This window comes from Zonotrichia albicollis, chromosome 1 (assembly GCF_047830755.1).
Source record: "Zonotrichia albicollis isolate bZonAlb1 chromosome 1, bZonAlb1.hap1, whole genome shotgun sequence".
Taxonomy (NCBI): Eukaryota; Metazoa; Chordata; class Aves; order Passeriformes; family Passerellidae; genus Zonotrichia; species Zonotrichia albicollis.
The window spans coordinates 28338027-28345992 of NC_133819.1; positions in this window are offsets into that span (position 1 = coordinate 28338027).

Sequence of the window (7966 nt, forward strand, 5' to 3'; positions counted from 1 at the left end):
CCAAACTGTAAATCTTTTTCTCACAGCAGCAGCTCACCAAAATGAAAACAAATCCACAAGGCAGTATGAAGTGCCCCAAACCTTCACACCCACAACTGCAATCTTTCAGGAAGGGAAGTTAAGCAAATATTTCAGGTTTTACTGAGCTCCCAGAGAACTTGTAAGGTCCTGGGAGATTTGAAAGGCCCTAGTCTCTTCCAGGAATTGATCAACTTTATTTCTTTTCAGGCTTCAGCCTGCTAATCCAACAATGCTGGAAGACCTGTGGGACAGTAAGACTCACAGCTCCATTCTTCATTCATACTCCAGTGGGCCAAGCAGCGTTTGTTGGCTTTTCTGGTAAACTCCTGACTTCTCAACACAGCAGAATCCAACAAGGGTTAGGGAAAGATTTTGTTTTATCAAAATAAGGGAAATTTTTACATTTCTTGTTCAGTGTTTGATGAGTTCTGAGAAGGGAACAAAGAACAGTTTAATTTGTTTCATGTCTCTTCTAGTGAGCAGTGCATGGCAAGGACATCACTTCTGAAGCAGAGCTCCTGCAGCATCGCTCCTGCCTTGAATGGCAGAGTGGTTTATCTTTGTTTTTGAGGTTCTTCTGATGTTTCCATAGTTCAGAAGGCTTTGGGTGTCATTTCAGTGCACTGGATATAATTTCTATGTAGCTGAAATCACAGTTCTGGGAAGCCCTGGGACCCAGCAGAGTGGGATTTTGCTTCCATTCCCAGCTTTTTTTTCCTGATGAGAAGATTTTTGTTTGCCTGCTGGTGGTGGAATGAAAGATACAAAACAGTAGTTGTTTTTGGTTTGGATTTACAGCAGTTTTATCCATCTCTCAAAGATTAAGATAGGAAAAGGTAGTTATAGTAGTGGTGGTAGTAGTAGTAATAATAATAATGACAATAAGAATAATAACAACCGCAATAATAATAACAATGATAATAGTAGTAGTAGCAATAACAAATAATAATAATGACATGAAGCCAGTGAGTTTTGTATGCATTGAGAGGAAAAGGACAGTAGCTGTCACTGCTGTTAAGAATAATTTATATATTGTCTATTTTTGATTTCTCCTTCTGGGGTTATAAGTGTTGACAAGTTAACATCAGGGCAAAGGTACATTGGGCTGTCAGGTTTCTATTTTCTGCTTCTTGCTCTTCCACAAAGTGCTACAGAGATTGATTGATTTGATTTTAAAGAGTTCAGTTACATCACAGTGACACAGTCTTCAATATGAATTAAAAGAATAAAATTGTTTGTGTAACTTGTTTTTGTGTTGACAGGATCTTTGCACTCCAGGAAATCACTTTGTTTTCCTTACAGCTTTGTTCTTTAACCACCCAAATGTGGATTGTCACTCAACCTTGTCATATTTTTTTTTCTTGATGTTCTTTATTAGTCCCTATCATTCTTTTCAGGAATCTAACAAATGTGGATAGCCTTTGTTGGTCAGTTGCTCTGGTTTTTTGCCATCTTAAGCTTCCTCTCCCAATACTATGATAACATAGTTTCTTAGTGGACATGAACGTTACTTCGTAAGATACCAGTTAAGCCTTTGAGTGATCATCTAATTAAATTTCTGTAGACATCCAAATGAAAATTACATATTTGAACCCACAGTTCATAGTCACCCACAGTTTAATTTTAACACAGCTCTAAATTTTTTGAGGGAATTAGGAAGTGATAATACAATTAGGGGTCTTGCTGAGCTTCAGCTCTTTCTGAAAATGAGATCTAAATGTTTTCAGAATAAAATTTAGGTAATCATCCAAAATTCTGAGCATCTTTCATGTGCTGGACTGTCCCACTGAACCTTTCCAGTCTCATCTCTTGCACATACATTTTTAATCTCTGTTTTACTACATCTTCTATACTCACTTTAGTATGACATTCAAATTCATATGTGCATTGGCTGTAATTTTAATATCTACAGCAAGCTGAGATGAAATATCAAAAGGAACACAGAAGTAAAAGGATATAATCCAGAACTGAAGACAACATAAACCAAAGGTTTTCAGGCAAATTATGTATGATTCAGGAAGGCTCAATCATGATGTGATGACATAGATTAAATTTCTGAAAATGATCAGGAAAAAGTTCTGTGGAAGAAAAAATTACAGAGTTACATAGAAACAGAAGTATTAGGCAAGTATTGCTGTTTTGGTTTGTTTAGTATTTTTTTTCTCTTGAACTGAAAGGCTGCTCATATGTAAAAGAAACTGGATTGTGAAATCATTAGAACAAAAATATGTAAAAATCTATTGTACGCATATATATTCATGTAATTATTTAACTGTAGTTTAATCTCAGTGATGTTAGTTTTAGCAAATACTTAAGGATCAAAGTAGTTTAGACTGGTTAGTGGTGGAAATGCAGATAATCATTGCCTTTTCTCAAGAATGGGACCTTGAAAGGCTAAGCTTTTTCAAAACTACATAGCTGGAAAGGCATTTTCATCCTAGCAAAGCTCTGCTGTTTGCAGCTGCATTTTTGCTGATTCTCTGAAGTCAGAGTTAATTGATAGACAATTTGGCCTGTAGACTTTAAATAACATACTGAAATATCTGTTTTGGGGAGAGGCGGGTTTAAAGTTAATTATTCCCCCAAATGACTTTTTCCAACTGAGTACTAGTGCTGGCAAAAATTTTGCCATTGAGTAAGGCTTTATTTCTGTGGATTTTCTTTTTTTTTTTCTCTGGTGTCTAAGACATTGGAAGTTAAAGTCCTTTTCCTCGGATGGGATAAACCTCTTGTCCATAATGAAATAAAAGCCACCTATTAGCTAATTTTTTTATTTTGGCTACCTGAGCTTCTCCAGTTCACTTTTGAAAAACAGATTAGAAATCTGGGTTAAGTAGGCCCAATTCCTAAATAGGAATAGCTAATTATGGGATTCCAGTTTTGGTTCCTGACTTTTTATGCTCTTCAGCATTTTTGATCTATAGTTTTGTATTTGAATGTAAACAGTTTTTTCATTCTTCATGTTTGTGACTTTTTTTTCTCCACTTTAAACAAGACTTCCTCTGATCTGGAAGGCAGGTTTCACTGAACACCTGAGACTGCACTCTGGCCTTCTAGTTAGCTAAGTGATCTTCTAATGTTCATTTCCTATAGTGCCAGCATTTACCTCTGATAGCTTGCACTTTTGCTCATTTAGTTTTTCTGACTTTAAAAATAATAATTCAATAATATTATGAACCAGATTATAATCTGTTTTCTATCTTTGTCTCTCATGGTAAATTATTTCCCTATTTCTCAGAAACAGCTGCTTCCAACTTCAAAGCAAGATTCAATTTCTATGGCAAATACCACAGCTTCAAGGAATGTTTTTGCCTTTATTTCCCCCCTTTCTTTCCACTAAGCTTAAACTAGAAATCCACATCAGTTTTTAGATATGCCCTGTATATAAACCTCTGTAGATTTTTTTAGTTCATCTGAGGTTCCTTCTTTTTCCCAACTCTGATCAGAAGGATATAAATTCTGAAACATGCTTTTTTCTGAATGGCTAAACCCTAGATTCTTTTGATTTTTCCCATTTATGTGCCCTCTGAAGTTGTACTTGTGTTTCATTTGCTTGAAAATTAAGAGGAAATTTACAAATAGATTTTCATGTGGCTGTCTTAAGTGAAAGGTGGTGGTTATGATCATACATTTTAAGATGCTTTAATAGAAGTTAAATATTAATTATCTAGTCTCTAATTTAGTCTTATGAAGACATAGCCCTAAATTTAAAACAGGCACCTTTTGAAATATGTATGGGCCTACTCCAATATGCTAAGTGTTGTAACATAAAATGGGAACAATTAATTAAATAATTCACGTCAGATGTTTAGAGATAACAGTTATCCATCATTCTTATCTGTAGTAATTTTGCTCAAATTATGAATGACAAAGCATAAATATTAACTCTTGCAGGAGAGGTATAATATTATTTTCTAATTATTTGCTTTTGTCTTTATATATATTATAAATATAAATGTACAGAGATATAAAATAGACAAAAAGCTATATATTACATATATTTTCATGTTTGCTATTGATTGATTGCATTAAATTATAACTTTTGAAAGTGAGGTTTTGTTATGAAATAACTAGCTGATTGCTATTGCTATTTCAAAGGGGAAAAACATAAAATGGCATTGTTTCCAAAGGAGTCAACACTATCGTTTTCAATAACCTCTGTTTTCTTTGCCCACCCACTTCTGAGAATATGCAGAATGTCTGATACCTGTCTGCAGCAGTTTTGATTTCAGTATATATTAAAAAGGAAGAATTATAAATTGAGAATATGTTCTGAGTCCTGTGCTTCATATTTGAACATCCTCAAATTTGTGTAATTTTTAGCCAATACAGGTAATATAAGGCCTGATCTTTGACTTTTAATTTATCAGGAAGCCCAAGTTCTCCAAACTGGGGCAGTGTTTGGTAAAAAAATGAACATTTTGCTTTTCTTGTTTGCCTTCATTTGCATTGCACCATATTTGCAATTTGTAATTAATTTTGTAGTCTATTTTTTCCTGGAGTAGTTCTCAGTTTATTATTATTATCATTATTTAATATAGCCTGTGGAACACTGAACACTGATTAAGTGTTGTATGCTTTCTGTTATCTCTGAAGCATAACCGATGAAGTATTGTGAATTTGGCACTGTGTAATGTAGCATTTTGCTTGCTGTGCAGCACTAACAAACAACACATCAGTAGTCATGCCTGTCTCTCATTTAAATGCAACCTCAGAGTCACACTGCATGTTACAAATATCTGGGAGCTGTGTGATTAGTTAACATCTTTTGCATAACCTTAAAACTATAGCAAGTTCTCAGGAGATAATTAGCTTTCTGGATACCTTCAGTGAAATGAACTCTGCCTCAGCAATGGTGGGTACTGTGTGTTCTACTACTCCAAGAAAGGGTGGCATCAAAGTGCTTTTAAAAATAGATTAAGTGTTTTCTACATTAAAAAATAAAGTAAAATGAAAGAGAGAGATAAATAAGCCCTAATTTATTTATTTCTGGCTATCAGGATTGCTTTTTGCTCCCTATCTTTTACATTCTTTGCTTTTTTGGCAGTTCTTCTGGTGTAAATAAAGGGTGTTCAGCAGGGACCAGCCTCCCTTACTGAAATCTGTTCACCTCTGTCCCAGAGTTCATGTCTCATATGCTAGGGGTGAGTAAACAGACAAAATACATCACAATTGAAAAATCAGGAAGATGTGATATAATATTTTTCCTTAGCAAAAGCTTGAGACTTCAATTCTTTGTATAGATTTATGGAAAGCAATGTTTTCCAAACATTCTCCAAATGCTTTTTGTCTCTTGAAATAATTCCCCAGCCATATCCATGTGCAACATTTTAAAGCTTTTGATCCTGCTTTGAAAAGGCTATTCTAAGCCTTCAGTGTTTACAATATTCTCTTTTAGCACTGGAAGTATCTGTATAATAACCTCAAAATTAAAATGTTTTGGAAGCTTCTAAATATAAGTCATAACTGCAGCTGTCAGGAAACAGGATTTTGACAAAATTGAACTTGTTAAAGGAAAGTATCAATTTTGATTAAATTTGCTTGAAAGGTGTTTTCTAATTTGAAACAAAACATTTCAATAGGCTAACAGCTTTCTCTACATTTATTGGAATATAATGTTACTGTTTGTTTCAAAATTATTTTTCATTTTGAGGTTCACTTGTAACTATGATGTAATTTATACCCAAGAACTGAAGTATTTTTGAAACATTTTGACCTTATTTCTACTGAAATTTAAATGCATTACTCCCCACCAAAAAAGAGTTTTGTAAGAACCTTCAAATTTTATTTTGATTGTATGTAGTAAAATGTTTTCCTGAAAGACAATTTTAAAACGAAATTCTAGACTTAATAAATTCTCTTAATACTTTTTCTGAGATATAAACAGTTGGTCTAGCTACACTGATTGTGCAAAACTGTAAGCCTGCACATATCTTTAACCATAGCGATCAAATTGAAGCTCCCCCCAGTCTGGTGAATTTTTATGCAGTTATCTTTTTCAGGGGTTGTATTGCCCATCTGATTCAATCTTTAGCTTTATTGGCCACCATTGCTTAAAAGGAGCTTTGTTGGGTTTCTGAAGGTCTAGTGAGGAAAAATTGAAGACATATAGACAGGTCCAAAAAGCATTGAAAATTCATGATACACCATCAGAGGAACTGATCAATTTCTTACCTGGAGAGACATAATACTCTGGCGAATAGCCTACTTTTCCAAAACAAGCAAACAGAAAGAAATTTTTTGTTAATATCCAGATGCTTGACTGAGGATCCTACAGGCATTCCAAGGATCACTCTGTTGTAGCAAGGAATACAGCTTTTCAAAATTTTCCCCTCTCCACAAATAACTGTAAAGCAAGTGCAAAGCCAAATTTTCCTCCCTATGGAAGAATTCCTGGATGGGCAGTCAGGTTCCTTCCACAGGGTACAGCAGGACTGAGACATCCCAGAAACTGACATAAGGTGTAAAGTGTGTGAGGCTGCCTGCAGCTGAGGAGTTAATGAATGGACAGGACAAATCACCAAAGTCTACAGAGCTTCATGACTCCTTCTGAGGGTCAAAATTTCCTCATTTAGATAATATAAAGTATATTTTCAGGTACCTGATATGTGCTCACTTATGCTTGTAAACTGCAACAAGAGGGAAGAGCAGCATTGCCCCGTGTATGTGTACTTCTCAAGTGAATAGTTCATTACATTGTGAACAGAGGACCTGCCTGAGACTTCCAAATTCACATTACCCAGGTCCTAGGTTGATATTCTTAACCAGGATCTTCAGAGCACTTTCAAATATTACTCATGAATGCTCAAGTGTTCTGCAGAAGACAACTGAAGATTCTCTGGGCATGAAAGAGAAGTAGATGAGTTTTAACTCTGTAGCTGAACAGCAGTTTGTAAAGTGGGAGATCTGGTGTCAAGCCTTTTCTCTCAAAACCATTCCCATGTTTTGTAGGAGTGAGATAATACCATTAATGAAAACTGCATTCCAGAAGTCTTTCTCTTTCACTGCCGTTCCCTTTCTGCATTTCTGTAGCCTACATAAATAATATATTCATTTGATAAAAAACAATCAAAACAACCGTACATAAATCCCATTTTTGATATTTAAATATCTACTGGGCCTGAACTTGAGGGTATCAGCTATTGAAAGTTTCCTGATTCAAAATCACTGGTCTGATCACCTCTACTTCTCAGAAATGCATATTTACCTTTTCTACCTTACATCCTTATGTGTAAAATAGGAATAAAATTACATCTTTTCATTATTTTTTTTAGCTGAAGTTTGTTAACTGTGGTAATTGAAGGTACCTAAAATTGTTTTACTCCTATTCTTCACAGAGGTCAGTAAGCAAGTGCTAAGTGCAAAAATAATTCTCTACTTTCCAAGCTGGAACTGACTTGCTAAATTGAAGGACACACGTTCTAGTCCATTACCCATTACCTCCATAGTCCTCCATATTTTACATTTTTGTCAATAAAAAATAATGTGCAGTCAGAGTGTGAAATTTTCTTCTGTATGAAAGGCCAACAAAAGGCCCATGTCTCACCAGCTTTCCAGAAGAGAGTGACACCTCAACAGACCAGTCAGTGTTAATGGTTATAAAACGAGACATTCAGAGCCTATGTGTCAAATACGTAGGGCAAAATTCTTGACCCTGACTGTCAGTCTTGCCTGGCTGAAGGGGGCACAGAGGGCAGAAAGCTGCTTTTGGCTGAGGCAGGCAAAGATGAATTCTGCTTGAAGAAATGGCAGAGTTGATAAAGAGGTTTTTTACCCAGCCTGGAGGACCTTCCATTAAGATATTGAGAAGCTGTGATTTTCTTTTCTTTTTTTTATTTTTACCTTCAAGATATCCTTGTCTGTGCAGCACACTTTCACATTCTCTCTAATAGAATTTAAAACCTTGATTGCCTTGACTATAAAATCGATTCCAATGTTTCATCAT